At 48.2% G+C, this 18,870-nt stretch overlaps 1 protein-coding gene across 1 annotated transcript in view; it reads left to right on the top strand.

Annotated features, from left to right (window-relative positions):
* The window catches only part of Jing (AE binding protein 2 jing), a 115,648-nt gene that overhangs the window by 14,053 nt on the left and 82,725 nt on the right, over positions 1-18,870 (top strand). The window lies entirely within an intron of this gene.

Below are 18,870 nucleotides of genomic sequence, written 5' to 3'. Positions count from 1 at the left end.
AGTTTCTTCAGACTCGAGTTGTGCTTTTCGTAATACAGGAAAATGCAAATGGAAGGAAATGCAAACCAAAGAGAGCACAGACCTTCGACAGTTCTCTTGGCCTGCATAGAGATTTCCTTGACGCGTTTCCTTATTGCCCGTTGGGTCGAGCACGATCGTCGTAGGTGATCTCAGCTGTTCGCTTTGTGCTAGAATGTCGCGAACGCGTAATCGCGGAATCCGCGAAAGAAAAAGAAAAACACACACGCACAGAAGCTAAACGGAAACTTAACGCGCGTGTCTCTGTCTAGTCAAGGTGCGAACGAAATTACCGCGGTGGCTAGCGTAGGCGAGATGAGATAATGAAGCAAGGTCGAAATGGTCGCGCGAGTATCTCGCGAACCAAGGATAGCGGAGAGCTCGCGGGCTCTTAATCATCGACGCTTTATCTCGTCGTTCAGCCTTATACTTTCTCCTTCGTCGATCGTTTTTTTTCTCTTTCCTTGCTCGATCAGCTGGTCGAGAACCAGCCGAGTGATTCACGCGAGTCAAGACCTCCGAACAGAAGAACCGGAGTCTGTCGCGCGATCCTAACCTTTCATTTTTCATTCCAATCCAACAGTGGGATATTTGCTCGACGAAAAACGAAAAACAAACGTGCAGTGGCTAAAGTTATACGTTTACGGGTTACTTTTTTTAGTTTATATGGTTTTATTTCTCCTGTTGCAAATATATTTTTAAAAATTGTAGAGCAAAAAGAGTCAACCTGTTTTGAAGCGTTAAAGATCGTTCTTTGCCGCTAATTGGATGTTTCTTTCCTGTTTCAGGTGAATTATATAGATTTAGATATTTATCATACAGCTTTTGCTAACGATTAATCGAGCATGTAATAACTCTTTTTATCAGAAAGTTAGTTCACAAGTTCCTGCACACGTTGTATTACTGTTATAAATTCAGTTTTACATTTAGATAAATATCTCTCTGCAATTTTGTCGAAATTTAAGAACGTTGTGTCGAGAAACATTGCACACGAAGGGTTCATGAACTCCATTAGACTGGCGAGCGAGGTCCGTGGAAAAAAAGATTAAGCCTGGTGTAGATAATCGCTTATGGTTTCCTGTTTCAAGTTTTACGATGCTCGATGTAGGATTATTATGCAAAATATCAATCTCGAGAACCAGTGCATAACGATACGAATCTACAGGAAGTAGAGCCTCGTATGAAAGTGTTGGCAACGTAAAAGTTGCAAACTACGAAGACGAAAGACGGTCTCGATGATTTGGAAATTGGGTATCTTGCACGTAACGTTCGAAACTATTATTTAAAAGGGACGTACGACCTTTCGAGCCCATCGATCGACGAGAATCGAAAGATCGTGTCGTCGTGGCGATCTTTGTATTCCGTCGCGAATGCTACATAGGACGCGTATCGTTGATTTTAATCCCATTTGACGTATTAACGATAAGTAACGGCACTTGGTTGCCTCCCACGCTCACGGTCGATTATTTAACCCGATACACGATACGTCAGCTTCTCGTTTTCCCGCGACGTCAATAAATCCGTCAGTTTCAGCAAGTAGTCGACTGCGATTTGTCGTAGCCGCGGAACGAGCAACTCCGATAATCGCGTCGATCGATATCGACGACGATTCTGTACCTACAGCTCGAACCGCTGTCACAAGTGCCACAGACGAATCTTTTATCCAAGTAAAAATGTCGAGCAACCGACGAAAGCTGATATTTCAATGAAAAACCCACACGATTTTTACCAGAAAAATTGAGGGAAATTTAAAATAACGGTTCAAATTGCTCTAGAATATTCTCCAGCGATCTCCAATGTCTATTTGCAAGGCTAAGGTCGCGCAAGGTGGACTGGATTGAGTATGGGTCAGGTGACGAACACGTTCCAGCGATTATTGCGGTTAGCTTAAATTTCGCTAATGTTCACACTTGTTCGTAGTTCTTATCATCGCGCGATTAAATTCCAGGCTTCCGTTTACGCGCGTTCATTCTCTATCAAAAATCGTTTCTTCGATCTTTCAAATTCAATCCTCGCACGATAGAGGAATTTTATTTTAATTTCTGTTGATTCCGTGGCGGCGCGTTCGTTGGACAATTTCCCGATACGTGCAGACACTGTGAAGGGTTAACTTTCCTAATTTTTTTTAATACAGCTGGGGGAAGTAGATTTATCTTGTGTCCAGCCCACCTGACGGCGGAGGTAGATTTATTTCGCCTATTACGCCTTCACCGCTACCATTTTTTGTTAGCTTTGCGGTGGCGTTTTATTTGCTTTACCGAGATCCAGCTTAACTGCGTTAAATTGAAATTAAAAATAATACTAACGATAATTTTGTGTCTTGTAGAAAATAAATAATAAATTACGTCAAATGTAAATGAAACAAAATAAAATATAACGCGACGTTTAAAGAGCAAAAATAAAATTAGCAGAACAATGAGTAAGCGTTGGTAAATATTTTCCACCCCCTCAACGAACGTGGCGAAGGAAGTTAGGTATGAATGCAGTTGGCTTTCGGCCTCTTCCGCTCTTCGTTGCATTATGTACAAAGCGCGACGGTATCTTGTACGCGTTTTATTTATCCGTCTTTTCGATTGTTCCGTTTTCTTTAGAATTTTCACGCGAGGTTACGATCGCGAAAGGTTGTCTCGAAAGCGTTTCTGCGACGCAATCTCTCGAGGAAGTCGCAGCCGCTCGTAACGCTCGTTATCGCGAGACCTTCCATTGGATTGCGTTAACCCATTTTCCGTTGCGTTTTTTTCGCTGTAAATAGCTGCGTTAGCGAACGCCACGCGTAATCTCGACGCAACACGCGATGGAGCTGCACCGCGCTCCGTGGACCCCGATCGAACGCTTTAGCGACACTTTCCTGTAACTTCCGAGTCATAAAAGTCACGTTTCTTTATTATTTTCTACATTTAATTATCCTAACGCAACGTTAGAAACTCCAAACGCGTAATGTTCGGACTAAATTTCACCATTCGAGGGTTCGTCCAAGTCCCAACTGCACTTAAATATTAAAATTCGAATGTTGGACGAGTCTTCGGTACATCGAGGTTTAATTTTTGCTAGTTGGATCTTCCCAGAGTGGCTGGGCGCGAGAACAATGGCGTTGTTGCGAAACGGTCGCGGAGGCAATATCGAAAGGAGCTCAATCGATCGCGCAGGTGTCGATACGATCGTTTGGGATCGAACGCGGGCCTCGAAGTCCGATGGTTGCAAATGGTGCGAAGGAAGGCGGGGGCCCGACACCCGAGCCGTGGAAGGTGCGGGAAAATTGAACGAGAACAATTAATAATCGCCACGGACAAGATACGCGCGAGTGCGGAACGACAGGCCCGGCTGATTATGATTTAACGATTTCGTCACGCTTCGGCTCGCGTTCGTTTCTAGCCTCTGCTAGAAACGCGTCGGGGGCTGATTATCCATTGCGTTTGACGCGGACCGGATTAAATCGATGACCCGTTTCCTTCGATTTCGCGGCGTTTATTTATTTATTCAATTAAAGGAACCGTACGTCATCGTGTAAGTTTGCCCAGACAAATTATTCGCAGATAAAACGTAGAATCTATCTACGTTCGGTAACTCAGTATGGAAAGGAATAGGTTCTTCTTGATCTACGAGGGATTTAAGACGCGAGAATGGAAACTGGAAGTGTGTTATAGAGTAGACGAAGATTATTAGGTGGCCGAGGGTCGCCTCTGAGACTTTGTTTGATCGGTTTGCAAGACGTTTACCCCGATGTTTGGGAGTTTGGTGGCTCGATGACGAAAGTGTAAGAGAGGGGGCGGGATAAAGCGACCGAAAGGGTTTGACGAGCCTCGGGAGTACACCATGACCTGGAAGCACGGTGTGGTTTACAAACCAAAAGGAAACCACCGACAGATCGTGCCATCGGGCTCCCGAGCCCTACCACTCTTACGCTCCCTAAAACTGGTTTCGTCATTTAGGAACGCCCCGTCCGTGGGCCCTTTGCCTCCTCTCTTTCACTCCCGACCACCACCCGACAAGAGGATTTTAAATACCCTTGGAAGAAACACGAGAAACCGTCCCCGCAGGATGCTACGCGGCCCGGGCTGCATTATGTACGACGTTCACGAATAAATCATGCGATTCTACGTATTAAACGCGAGAAAGGCCTGTTGCGAGGAGCCAGCCAAAGCCGAGAGAGGGACGAGGCGCGAGACGAAACGAGGGAAAAGTTATTGGGTGTGGCAGGCCGTTAGCTCCGATGAATCAATTCGGAATTTAATTTATCGACACTTTGTACCTTACGTCTCCCTGCGACTCGATGCTTCTTTCGGTTTATTTTTTACGTTTAACGACGGATTCGGTTCTTCCTCGACTCTCGTTTGCCCAGAGGTGCGAACGGAAGGCAGTCAAAAATTAATAGACGTTCGTTAACGTGGGATAATAACAGCCGCGGTCGATCGTTTAAAAATTAGGGTCGATAACAATGATCTATGCGCTAACGGGGATATAAACAAATTCTAATCTCTGATCGATAATCCCAAGTGTTTAGACTGAACGTGCAAACTTTCAGTTTCCTCTATAGCTTTGTTGCGAAACAGTGTCATTTAGTTTGACTTCTAAACTCGATAGAATTTTTGATATTCGCTCTTCGCACAGTTTCCCGGACTCGTCGATTATTGCAACGAATTTCCCCGTCGATGCCACTTTCCGGTCTACTTTTTACGAGCAATTCGATCCTCCTTCCTCGCGGCAGGATAGTTTTCAGGTCAGCGTGTAGACTGCCGCTTCTTCTTGGCTCTTTATTCGGCCGGGTTTTTGTTCGATTCTACCCTTCTTCTGCCATCCAGCTCTCCTCGTCATTCTTTTCTCTTCTTTCTCGAGCCCTTTGCCTCCCCCTCTGCCCCCCCCCCCCAATTCCCCGTCGGCGTTCCCTTTTCGATCCACCGTCGGCGATACGTCCTATCCGCTCCAGGGAAAGAGAGACGAATCGCTGGTTGGCTTTTTCTCCTGGAAGCCAGCAGCCTCTCGCCTCTCTTTCTCTCTCCTCTCGCCACTTTTGCGAACAACCATATTTTTTTCCACGTCACACGCTGCTCCTCTCCCTCTCCGTTACTAATTTCCAGCCGCAGACACACCCCGCTCGCGAGGGACTCTTTATCGCGCGCACATTCCCCTCGTGTTCGCTTTTTTTGGCCGAACGGTTCCGTTTGGAATCTGCAACGGCTCAACCGATGACAGAGACCGGCTCCCGGCTCTATTCGAGCACCGAATAACGGATCGAAACATCCCACAGCCGTTTCTTCGACGCCCAAGAAAAATCATAGGAACTAGAACGATTCGAATATTCGGTCGACTTATCTTTTTTACGATCACGAAGGTCGCAAGGGCAACCAACGAACAGTCTAACAGCTCGAAAAGAGGAGGAATCGGGGCTGTAGAAATCCTGTCGATCGCAGAGTCGCTGACCTGGATCTGAAAAGTTTTTCGTGCGTTCTATTTTCCGCCGACAGGATACGGTCGAAATGGGTCGCGCGTCAATCTTGGCTCGATAAAGCTCCATTTATTCTGGAAACCGTTCGTAATCGCCGGTTGCAACCCGGCCCAGAAGCTGAAATTAGCTATTTTTCATTAATTACAAAATTGGAGATCGTTTCTGGAAGTGTAAACGAGTCACGCTCGAGCGTTGAGCGACGAGATCGCCGCGCGACAATAACGGGCCGTTCTTTACGAACCATTATCTGGCGTTGGACGCGACAGCTGGTCTGTTCTAATGAAAGTGCAGCATCCGGCACCGTTGGCCGCGAGCTGAATTTTCCGTCTTCCTTTTGTCGATCGAGAGCAGGGGAAAATCTTGCCACGGGGAAACGGCGGTGCAGCCGGCGCGATATTTCGGAGAGAAACGCCATTTTGGTACCGTCGTTCCGACGAGCGAAATTAACGGGACGCGTGGCGACTCTCGTGCACGACAACCTATATCGAGGGCCTCTTTGGGCCCCGCTCGCGTTCTCCTTGGCTTGACTTCGGAAAGTCGAGCTCGTGGAATCTCGTAATTCTGCCCGGAAGGGTCTTCCGTCGATCGGTTTCGTATCCAGCAACATTCGGTAGCGTAATTGCTAACCGCATCTCGGGCCTCGCCTCTTTGTTGCTCCTTTTCGGATCCGTTCAAGTTTAGTCGGGAACATCGATTTTGGGCAATTTTTGAAACAAAGTATTATTACGTAGTCGCAGAGCAAGGATTTCGCGCAAGAGAATCACGAAAAGAGAAGCCTGGCGAGGAAAAGAAGTATCGTTGCTTGGAGCTATTTCCATAAACTTGGTTAATAGCGAGTGGCCAGTGTTAAAGTGTAGCGAGTGGGGGGTCGTTTGATCTCTCAAGAACGTGTCCAGGATGCATAGAAAATTACGTCACAGTAGAACGGTCCAGCGAACTCGGGGGTTGTGTACGCGATATCTTCTTCACCCTCTCTCTGTTTTTCTCTCGGTCGTGGTTGCACCGACGGGTGGTGCGCTTCCCGGTGGACGCATACGAGAGGAAAAAGGCACCCTCGCCCTGAAAAGTATTCCGCCCTAGGAGGCTGCCCTTTGGACACGACTAATCGATACAGCTCGTTCGATGTGGACCTCCGCGTACAGCCAGCCGCAAAACTTTGCCACTTTCGGTCCCGACGTCGTTCTTTTCCAATCGTAAGAAGTTAGCGGTTTCTTTCTCTGCTCGTCGCTATTGTCGCGTCCGTCGTTATTGACGAGGGAAGTTTTTCGTACGGGGTGCAAAACGTGGGGGACGCAAAAGCTTGGAACAATGGGACCACTTCAGAGTCGCGAGCAACCAATTCTGCGGGCACTTCCGCCGCGTAAACATTTCGACACCTCGTGTCTGGCGTCGTAGAGATTTTAGGGTTTTTGGAACGTATCTGCTTTGCAACCCTTCGACAACCGTAATGTCCAGCTAGGGTTCTCGAGATTAACCCCTTGACTATACTATTTAATTTTGTTTAAATTTGTACGTACAAGCGACGAGTCAGACTCGCCATTGTATGGGGAGGGGTTAACTTTGAAAAGCGATAGTGAGGCTGCAGATAAATTAATGAAGCAGCATTTGCGAAAGAACGAGGAAAAGGGGAGGACGATAATGGAGTTTGGATAATGGAATTTAGGTGGTCGATTTCTGGGAAAGTGCGCGGGAATGGTTCCGGTGGTGCGTGCTCGCTAATAAAAACGGTCGGCGACAGATTCCGGGCAGTCAAATTACAGGTACAAAATTGTAACACGAGGGCGAGCAGACGGAGATGGAGATATCGAGAAGCAACAACACCTGGTCCGTGCACCTTGCAAACTGGTCTCTCGCGCTCTCTTTCTCCTGCTCGCTCCTCCTTCTTCTCTTTCGAAGGCTTGCGTTACGCGTCGGCGTCCCGTCGTTCGCGCTTCTCGCATTCTGTGCACGCACCTTTAATTTCGCGCCTCGATGACAGCACCGGGAAAGACAAAAAACACTGCCCCCAATCCGTATCGCGTCCTTGCTTTCGGGGGAAGATCATCTCCCACTTCTCTTCGAATCGGACATCGATTTACGGGGCAAGTTGACCAACTCGAATCGTAGGTTGTTCGTGCTATTCCATATTCTAATGGTTATTAATCGTGACTTCTACATCCACTGTTGTTACTTCCCTTATTCATTAACGAACGAACACCGATTATTCGACAATAGTAATAGTGTTTAGAGATTGCATGTACGTAGAAAACTGTCGAATCTTTTTACGTAGCGTGCTCCAGGATGATGGGATCGTTAACGGGGCAGAAATTCAATATCCACGGGAATAGGAGGCCAGCTCGCGGAAAGGTGAACCATCCGTAAAGTCCATCCCCGTCGACTGATTGGTCATTCCGCAATTTAATATCGACACCCTCCATCGTTGATCTCGCCTTAGCCCTCGACGCACCCCGCCTCGATGGCTTATCTCGTTTCTCTAAGGGATGGATGGGGTTCGACGGTTTTGCTCTGTGGGGCGCCGACTCGTGCATCTGCGAACGCGAAATCTGCATTCGAACCGCTTCGTCGAACTCGAACTATAATAAGCTTAAACAACGATAGACAAAGGTCCATTTACGTATAGCGGTTCCATCTTATCGAAAGTCATCAGAAATTCTTACGTTTATACCAAGAAATCCGTCGTTTTAACGGGCTTGATAGTTCTATCGTTAACACAGCTTGAACTCGAAGAAAGTATAAGTTTGTCAAACGACTTACGTAGCAATATTTTAAGGTTTTTTGGTGGATCGTAAACCTTCCATCTAGTAACTTTGATGTTCGAACAATCGCAATAATTTAATAACGCAGAAGTATGACGCGTTGGTGAATCGCACGTAGCAATGTTTGCGCGATACAATGAACACGTGCGCACCCCTGAGCGGCGGTGCACGACGCAGAATATCCAGTTGAATCGACCGGGATACGGGAACAGATGCGGGGTACATTAATCGTGCACTACCACTCGGGGGGTTCCTACCCTTCTGATCGATATTATTGTAATCACTATGGCCCCACGGTCCACTATTGTGTCTGTCGCGGGTCCGTTCGGATTTCCTCCTCCGTATTAAGAAAACCATCGAGCTTTTGGGCACGTCCGACGATAACAGAAACGAAAAATAGAGGATCGCGGGACAGTTTGACCATCGTGATTCGTGGTTTGAATCAAGTCTGGTCTCCCCGTGTATCTCCTGGCGGGGTGAAAACCGATCCGGTGTTTCGAACGGAGGGCACGAATTCCACGGTGGATGAGCCTCGTTAGAACGGGGTACGCGCTGCCCGAAAAATCCTCAGGGGGTTGTCGACTACCGTTGGCCATCGTTAGTCCGGTCCCCCTCTGTGTCTCGCGCTCTCCCTTTATTCTTCCTCTTTCGGTCTGGTCTTTTCCGACCCCCCTTCTCGACGAGCTTGGTCCACGATACGGGCGCGTGAATTCAAGGGGGGTCGCGTGCAACTCGCGTGAGTCATGCGTCATGCGGCGTGGACGCGTGCGCGTTCGACCCCCTTGTCAAGATACGCTGATCTCCGCCCTGCTCTTTCCGTTCTTTATTATTCGCGATACACGGCCATCGCGCCTCCGAAGAAACGCATAAGAACCAATTTTGGGAACTTTTCAACTCGTCGTGACCCCGTTGGAGACCCGGAGGTCGAATCTTTCGTAATCAACGACTTGGCTACAGCGCCTCGGAGATCCCCGGTGACCCCCCATCCCGAAAAATGCATTAAACACGATTATACAACTCCCACTATCTGCTGTGAATAATATTTCAACATAGTATGCACCCGTAAATAAAAGTTTTTGTTGTACCTATGGGCAAACCACGTAAAATGCGCGCGGCAGTCAACGTGTTAAACATTCATTTATCCCTCGTTTCTGAAATACGAGCCATCGTTTGTTTAAACCATCCGAGAATACCGTCGTACCTGGAAAACTAGGGCTATTTCGTTCTAATTTTCACGATCGAGAACTTGAGATCGAGATTTTTAGTGACCAGCTGTAGGAAAATTTTGGCAAGTCGTACGGAGCTTGGGTTATAGGGGATGTCCGTGCTCGTATCGGTCGGTGCATCTCTCGGATGCAGCCCTCGAGGGTTGGACCGTGGGCCAGGAGGAGAGGAAGGGAGGAGGGAAGGGGGATGGTTTTGTCAGCGCGAATCTGCAGCGTGCCGGGGGATGGTTCCGCGAACGACGAAGGGTGAAACGTTCGAGGGAGAGACGGGAGATGATGTCACCGCAGGGGATGGCTAATTTAATGACTGCTGATTGGCTATGCATGGGATACATGAATGGGCGCCTACTCCTGCCGAGCGATCTCTTCCCACGTCTCCGTGCTGGCTCTCGTCGCGTCGGGTATTCTCGTCCGTCGGGGCGTAGATCAGAGCTAATTTTGCACCGATTGTGCCTCTTCTTCGTTCGCCGACCTAGCGGCCTACTCGATGCGCGAGTCGAGCGGAAATAAACCTCCAGACTCTTCGCGTTCGCGTACCACGAGGAAACGGTCGTAGAATTTTCTTTGGTTTCTCCCTTTTTTTTAGTTTTTATTTAATCGGAGGGACCGTGCACGACGCGAGGACGGATCGCCGACAGCGGCGTCGACGTGAATGGACAATGTTTCACGGTCCGCGCATACCCGTGCAATAATAGACCCAGTTATAGACAGCAGGTTCTATATTTAGGCTACGATCGACGTGCGCCATCACGCTTGCATTTGCATTCATCCTTGAAACGGTGACTAGGCCGTCGACGTAACCTCAGCTTCGAGGATCCTTCCGATCGCGAACGACTCGAAAGGAAATCATTTCTGCTCGCACGAAAGCAACGCGCCACGCGAGTCCCAGAGTCACGGTCCGTTTTATTTTTTAATATTGCCCCCATAGACGTTCGCATTTTGTCGTTCGATTCCCTTCGTCCTTCAAACGGCTTTGAAAAGTCTCGCGTGGCTAATCATCATGAAAGATTCAATGGAAATGTCGTAACCGCGCCGGAAATAAAAAATTGATCGCAGAAGTTGCGTGACACTCGGCCGGGAACGCGTTGAATTTTTCAGAAAAAATAGCGCAGGGTCAATGTAACACAGTTTTAGATCACTGACAGAGTTCGCGAAAGGGGAGAGAGCTCTTTTAAATATATTTAAGTTAACATATTCTCGTCGAGTTGGAAACGTTTCTCACCCCCGCGGCAGGGATGGACACGAGTGGCCAAGGATTGCGATTCGACGGGCGAATATGGATTTATCGCCGGGGCTGTTAAACCTCTGTTCGAATCCCACGGTCGTGCGCTGGAACCAATTGTTCCTAATGGATAGATCGTCGAGGAAAAACAAACTCCCCGGGGCACGATTCGGGGCGTTATCCCCCGTGACGAACGGGCAACGGACCGTGGCTCGGTGATCAGTCGAAAAACTAAAATGAACGCGAAATAATCGTAATCCTGATCCACGGAGAAACCGTTCTGGTAATTTACGAGTATTTGCATATTTTCGACGACCCCCGGAGCGCATCGTCGATGCCAAGTTCGTGGGGTGTCTGAGGCATTTGGGGCGAGCGAACCAGGACGCCCAGGCGCGGAGCGTCGGGACGGAGGAGCCTGGTAAGTGCGAGGATCGATGAAACGGCTATGAGAAGCATAAAAGCATTTCCGTTTCAATGCGAGCCGCACGCGATGGCTCCCGCGCAACTATGATAACGGCCCGGGGAAAAGAAAAAAAAAAAAAGGTAGTGAAAAATGTGCTCGGTTGAAACAAAAAGGGGCTTTTTTCTGCTCGAGAACGGTAAAAGTGTTCGAGCGCTTTCCCTTTGACGGACAATTTCAAGAGGATAAAATGTATCGAGAGCGAGAAAGAGAGAAACCTCTCGGCCCTTTCGCCCGATACTCGGTGCAAGTAATTTCCCCGGGTACTTCTTCTCTTTTCGCTCTTTCTGTCGTTCGCTCGTAACTTTACGGTTGTTATCGCGCGCTATTTTAAGGTCGAGGAACGAGGTAATAGCCGAGCACAGACCTCCGATTCCTCGGGATAAATGCCACTTGCCATCGCCCGCGAATCTGACTTCTGTCAACGGAAAAGTTATGTTTCCTAGCTTGATATACCGTAAAAAACATATGCAATATTTTGCAGTTACAGTTTAAGACTTTGTATTGCTTATATTACCGATCCTCGTAAGTTTGATCATCGATTTTGTACGTTTTTTCTCGCGTGAAATCTGGCGGACCCAGTTTCGTTGCATAAAGCGAGGTAGTACTGTTTCGAACATTCCCGTTTCCCGATCGACAGCGGGCGTCGATCCGACAGCTGATCGACGAGCAGAAGCATCTTCAACTCGTAACGTTATTATGTATGTCTTCGCGCGATACGCCGTCTGCCACGCCTCCTCCTCCCCCTCTCCTCCTTATTCTCAACGTGCCCGTATCCTCTCTGCCTTTTCTTGCATCCGTCCGTTGCGTAAGCATACGCACACGCGGCAGTCGGTTTTTCTTGTTCGCCATGGCACGTGCTAACAGCTGACACCGAACGATCCATCGATCGCGTGCAACCTGCACCTCCTCCGTCGACGCTTCGGTTTAGAACTTTTTTCCCATCGTTATCGAGGCGCTCGAATCTCAACTTTGCTAGTTTTTATTTCAGGTAGCTTCGTTATACCTTTCTCGAAGGATTTGGACACGGGACGATCGAGACGTCCGATTTGCGCAAAGAGCGAATCGCGCGCAATGATTCATTCGAGATTGAACCGTGAATTGGTAATCGCCCCGACGACGACACGGTTTGTTCTCGTAAATCGCGTCACTTCTGATTTAATCGTCCGATAGACGCGAGCACACGTTGCATCATATCGTTCGAATTTAACACTTTGACCGGTTACGTCAACTAGGAAGCTCCGCGCGATCGATGCGTCTTGGACGAGGAAACCGTGACACAGAATTAGAATTCATTTTCTTCGAATTTTTATTAGAAATACTAAAATCCTATTTCTCGGTTTCAATCGACTGCAATTTGGAACCAGAGTGATTTCGTGCTCCGTTTTAAATAAAATCGCGAGTTCGACAACGACCCCGTTGGGCCCCCTTTGTCGTTGGGTTTCGTCGACGTCGGCATTCTGGCGACACGCGCGCACGCCTAGCCTTTTATCTTCTCTGGCCATGCGCCGCCTCGTCGTCGTTCCTGAGATTTTGTCGAGGCACGTGCTTCGCTCCTGGAACAACAGACCCTCTCGAAGAAGTCCCTCGGATGCAGTGTCTGCAGCCAGACGTACGGGATTCACGACACGTTCACGGTCCTGCGAGCACCGTTCGCCTCGAATCCCCTTCTCGAACGAGTTGAATCGTCGCCTCTCGAAAGGTTAAGCCGCTTTGAATCTTGACCGGCCCCTTTCGATGCAAATTCTGCGATCGTTCAACTCCCAAGACTCCGACACTTCGCGCCGCGCGAGTCGAAATAATCGTAGAAAGATGGGCCATTGCGTTCTCTGTGCTCTTTGTGTCCCTGCACGCGTAAAACCTCCCTCGAAAACCCACCCCTCTTCGTTCTTTCCTTCCCGACAAACTCTCCGCGGAGAATCTTTTTATTTTACTCGAATCGGTAATCGGAATTATACGATACGTAGAATCTATTCTTCTTAACCCTCGAGTGGATTATTGGGGGCTGTTTTGCAATTTTAAACGAATAATTATTTCATATATGTCGATGTAATCGTTTGAAAATGTATGCAATCCTCAAAAGCCTGCAATAAAGGAAAAGTACCAAGACAAGTAGGTTTTTTAAAATAGTTTGCAGTCATGTAAAATCACAGTTGTGGTCCTCCAATTTGCAGAAGAATTGCTGAATAAAGCGAAGATCTTGTTTGCGTTGTGCGGTAATGGGGCGTGGATTTTTTCGACTCGAAACGAGCTAACGGTGATCGACTCCTTTTGGCTGTTAGGGGGGAGAAGCGGTGTGCACGCGGTCCGGTAAACGGTCGCGCGCGTTGGATTCCGGAAGAGCAAGTCCTGCCATCCGGTTTACACGAGCACGAAACGACATTGACGTTTTCCTCGTCGGTGGTTCGAGAAACGCGCAGGTGCTCCCTCGTCGCGAGCAGGTTGTTCCTCTCCGGGTCTGCAGCTTTGTACGCTTCGTACCGATCGAATCCACTCGAGGCGATTCGTTTTGACACCGACGTCGCTTCCAGAGCGATCGTTCCGCCGAGCGGAATGATAACCGCGATCGTCGTGACACGATGTCTCGAGATATCCTCGCTTATCGGCGAATAAACGCGATGTAACTGAAATCACGTACCTGTCTGTCTCTCGTATTCTCATTTAATTTTAATTAGACCGTTATCTCGTTGCTAACTCGATTTTTCCTTTCTGTTTCAGGTAATTCACGTAACTTCCCACAGCTAATTTCCAAAGAAGCTTTAGGCCTCAGGTATTTATCTTAATCGCTCGTCAAGAAACGTCAGGTTGTCTCGTAAGTATGCAACTTTAGTTCCATTAACCGAATAATTAAAAGACAGAAATTTTACCGAGAAGTCTGAAGCCATGTTTCCCCCCCAGCAGGGGACCACTTCCTGGAGGATCTCGTCTAACTAGTCGAGCTATAGTTTTCCCGTGTAAGCGTTCGGTTCAGCAGCTGACGTTTAGTTTACCTTTGAGCCTGCTATTCTTGGCTCGGTCACGTGTGTTATGTTCAAAAGAGCACGCTCCTGGAATAGCATGTCGGACAAAATTATACAGCCGATGATGGACTAACTTGCCAGGGCATCGACGGCGCGGTTTAAACGACCAGCTCGTTTTCCGGAAAATAATATACCGTGTTTTCGAGTCTCGTTGCGACGGATCGTATCTCATTTATGGCACCCTTATTTGCGCTCGAGGATCGAATAAAACATCCGAAGCGCGGAGGGAATTTCGTTTGGTTTCCTGACGGAGGATAGAAAGTCTGCGGTATAATTAATAAGTATACATTCGCCGAGGGGCAGGATCGCGGGAGTCTAATTCGATTTTTAAGATCAATGGAGTCCCTGTTCCGACGTATGGGTGCCGGTGCCCTAAAAGCTCGGCCTAATCATGGACCCCATTACCCCCGGCGGCTTCGACGCTATGGCAACTAATCTCCAGCCGGATCCAACCCCCCCTTTTATCCCTTCGTCTTTGTCAGGTTTTCTTTTTCCGCCTGGAAACGCAATTCTGGCCTCCGGCCTCCATCTTATCGATGTTCCGTCCAATCTATTGGCCCTTAGATTCCCAACGACTCGTAAACTTGGAAATATTAAAAGTTACCAACAATTTTCCGGGCTACGTTTTGCAAAAAATTACCCCTGGCACGCGATCGATAAAAGTTTAGTCCTTTCCACCGGTGTTATTTGCCCAATGGAATGGTTTCCGCGTAATCGATTCGGGCGTTCGATATCTCGTAGTCGTTGCGGCGCGCCGTCGAGGAAACTTATGCAAGAAGTCGGGGAAGTTGGTAAGTTTCTGTAAGGAGGGGAAGAATTTCAACAGCCGTCGCGAAGCGTTGTCGCCAAGTATCTGAAAGGTTTCGCGAGCAAAATGGCCCCAGAAACCGAAAAATGGAGGCTCCGCGGAGCTCGGGAAGATAAAGTCCCGTCTCTCTCGACGGTTCGGTGTCCGTTGCAGCGTCGTACGGGCACAAAAGCGCGCGGAATAGATCTACGAGAGAGATCGAAGAGTTCGGGGGTACTCGAGACGGTCGCGGACATCGAAATCGCCGTCCTGGAAGAATTTCGTCGACAATAAGGAAGTTTAATCGCGCTGTCCGTCCAAGAGGCGAACGGAAGTGGGGCTGGAAAGCCTCGAAAGAGGCTGGGGAATCGTCAGATACGTGGAACCGTCTTTGGAGCCGCTTGGATATCGAGGAAGAATGGCTCTGTGCATCGGTTCCTCTTCCGTTCGGATACCGCTTTGCGATAAGCTTCGGGTTTTCTCTCGATCAGCGCGGAATGCTGTCGAAAATTTATGCGTGGCGAATCTAATCGCTCGCGTTCGTGGAACCCGAGCGGACGTTTCGATGCTCTGAATATCTAACCGTGCCAGTAATTGAGATATTAACCTCGTGGCTCGAGTTTCTGGTTCTCCGCATGCCCCGTAAATTCGTATTAAAACAGCTGAGTCGAGGTGATCCAGTTGCGTGCATCGTGTCTCTTTCCTTAGTTTTTCTATTGTTAACGAGTTGTGAATTGCGATCGTGTGATTTATCCTGCGGTCGATTCGACTCTTATTTCCTCGCAATTAAACTCGTATTTACAGTATCGATGTGGATGTTTTTCTAATATGAAACTGGTCAGGGAACAACCGTGTATAAAAATCGCAGGATGGGATTCGCGTCAATTGTCATCTACCGGTTTATCATTGCCGTGATTCACGTAGCTACCGGATGTATCGTGACACGTGGAACCCAATCCAAGGTATCGCGTTGTACTCGCCAATTATCGTCGACTCACCGAGGATCGAGCGAAATTGCTAAGCACCCCGAGTACACCCGGTATTTTCGAACGCGCGAGGAAACGCTGATTTGAATTTTTCGCATTCCGCCTCGACGATTCCTCTTCTAAATATAAATTATTGTACCTGACACGAAAGCATCCTTCTATATTCACGTATTATGAGTATCTGAATAGTAAAACAAATGTTTTCTATACAATTATTTAAAGAACTTTGACGGTCGATAGAGGGGAAAAGTGATCTATTTTGCGTCTTTCTGATTCAATTTCAATAGAAAGAAATTCATCACCGATAGATAGATTTTCCAAATGGTGAAAATCGATCTAGGGCGTACAGTTGGAATCTCAGTGTGTCAAAGTGTAGACCGATAGCCTCCGGAGCGGTCGTTTCTCCTGTTCGCGTTATCTCGTTCCGGTATCGTGCAACCCGGAGTCGAGCTTTTTCTCAGTTTTTCTAGCTTCCTGTCGGCCGATCGAGAACGACGTCCGTCGCGATAACGCCCGCATTATTACATAATAAATTCTCGCGTCTAGCAGGGACATCTTTTCCCTTTGTAGGCGAGCGTGCAGCCGCGAGACGATCAAGCGCGTTCGTTCAACGAAGAATTATTGCTCCCGCATGACGTACAACCTGCGCTTATAAATATACAACACGAAGAGATCGAGGAACGAATGCAAGACTATCGACGATGGAATCGACGTCTGTTCGTCGTCGGGCACGAGACCGAGGATCTCATTAGCTTGTTCTAGACTCGGTCGTTGCCGGAATAAAATGTAAATCCATTTAAACGATAACGAGCCCGCTTTCAATAAATAATACATTAACGAATAATTTGTACGCCGCGATCGAAGATCTCGATAAATTCGAATACGCGAATCGTCCAAAGTGCACGAGGCTCGCGACGCAAGGGCTGAGTGTAAAATTTTACTAGCTACTTTTCGCGAGGAACCCGCGTAATTTAAAAAACTATAAAACCCAAGAATCCCTTAGATCCGTATCCGACACATTCGGCGGTCCCAGGATCAACGGTTACGCGTCGCGATAAATAACGCTAAATACGTAAAAAGCGCAATCCGTCGATGGCGCTTCTGTCGAAAAGTTTCGCAGATGGGATCTCGGGGGAATTTGCATAATGAAAGAGGTAAACGGGGGACGGTTAATTGGGTTCCATCGAAGCGCCCAGCCACCTAGGCTCTCGTCTCGATAATCTTGATTCGCAACGTCGCGGGATCGATCGATGTCACAGCTGTTTTCGTATCCCCGAACACCGGCTACGCGAGTAAGTACACCCTTTATCAACGGATCTCGGATCGTTCGATCCATCGACGCGTCGATCGCGCGACAAACAGCCACGTCGACGAACGACGAGGAGGAGGAGGGAGGGCCCGTTGTGCTCCGCTATTTATGGAAACGGGTCCCAGCAATTAAATTACTTCATTGTGCCCGGGGACTGGTCGAGCATATCCGCCAGCGAAATAAGCATCGTTCGTTATCGCGTACGCCGGTTTCACCAGCAGCGTCTCGTGACATTTCCTCCAGCTGTTCGTGCGCCAGCGCGCTCAGATCCGCGCCGATAGATCGCACCGCGCGCCAGCCGATCCAAGGACGATAATCGCGACGAGGAGAGCCCAGAGCCAGCTGCTCGACGCATCATCGGGAAATTTATAATTCCACCGATGCCGCCTGGCCATTGCAACACCGCTCGCAGCGGTACTCATCGTCGAGAATCCACGGAAACATGAGCCCCGTTCGATCTTTACGCCTATGGGATCTCACGTTCGATATTACGGTTCTTAAACGTTACTTCCTAGCGATCTACGTTGAATTTGATCGATGGAACGGCACGAAATCTTAACTGTCGAGCCTCACCGTAAATGCTACCGATGGGTCACTTGCGAAGAATAGGATTGTGTTTTTCTTACTTCTAGAACAGAGTAACAGAGTCTATTGTTTCGAGTTAAAATAAAAAAAATCTGTCGCAATGTCATTTTATAGTAGCGTATCGTTTTCGAGCGACGATGCAGAGCCGTGGAGGAAATCAATACGGACGGTCCGCGTCTAAATCAGCAGCGGCGATAAATGCGATTAAAAGTGTCGCGAGCGTGAAACGTCACCTATTTCGGATTCGCGCGAGTCGGGTTTAGGAGATTAATAAGCCGCAGAAGCGTCGAGCCAATCGATTTTTCGATAATCAGGTAAGCGGCATTTGTATTTGGACGATTGGAAAAGCGCAGGTGAAATATTTAACGTTATTACGTCGAACGTCCGGAGAAGGAACGTCGTTTATTATCTTACGAATAATAGGTCGAAGCGGTTAATTTAGTATTTGAAGGCACGCACCTGCCTGGGCCTTTCGTATTAATAGCAATAAACAACGCGCGTACACGGCAACTTTGTTCTGCCCATTCGCGAACGTAAACGGTCGACTAAATAAATGAATAATATTTACGGAATCGGTAACGCGTTATTTTTTAACGAAGGAAGCGCGTGTTTCCGAAGTAAACAAGTATTATCGTTATGATAAAGAGCAGGCTTGCCATCTTGTTAACCTGGCGTTCGAACATTCTCCGATAAGTAGTCGAGCGAGTTAATCGATTTCAATTAATTGCCGCATAATTTCGTAATTGAACGAGTCGATGAAAGTCGACAAGAAACCGGTAGAGGGATTTATAACGCGGGTCCGCGCGCGTCAAGTTGCACCGGAAGCGGCGTGAACCAGGCACGATTCGATCTGCTCCGATTCCGTTTTTCCTTGGGATCTCGTAAATTACTTTTCCCCGGCGAGGCTCGCGCGAAGGAAGCACGATGCTCGCGAATCACGTACCGCCGCTTTCAACGAGGAAATCCGGGACATCAAAGGGAAAGAAAATTGAGTTTTCCCGACAGGCTGCTTCCATCGGGAGAGCCGAAAACTACGGGTCCAGAACCGAAACGCCTGG

The sequence above is a fragment of the Colletes latitarsis genome, chromosome 4 (assembly GCF_051014445.1).
Source record: "Colletes latitarsis isolate SP2378_abdomen chromosome 4, iyColLati1, whole genome shotgun sequence".
Lineage (NCBI taxonomy): Eukaryota > Metazoa > Arthropoda > Insecta > Hymenoptera > Colletidae > Colletes > Colletes latitarsis.
Note: the sequence above shows the minus strand (reverse complement) of the source record. Positions and strands in the feature narration are given on the sequence as shown.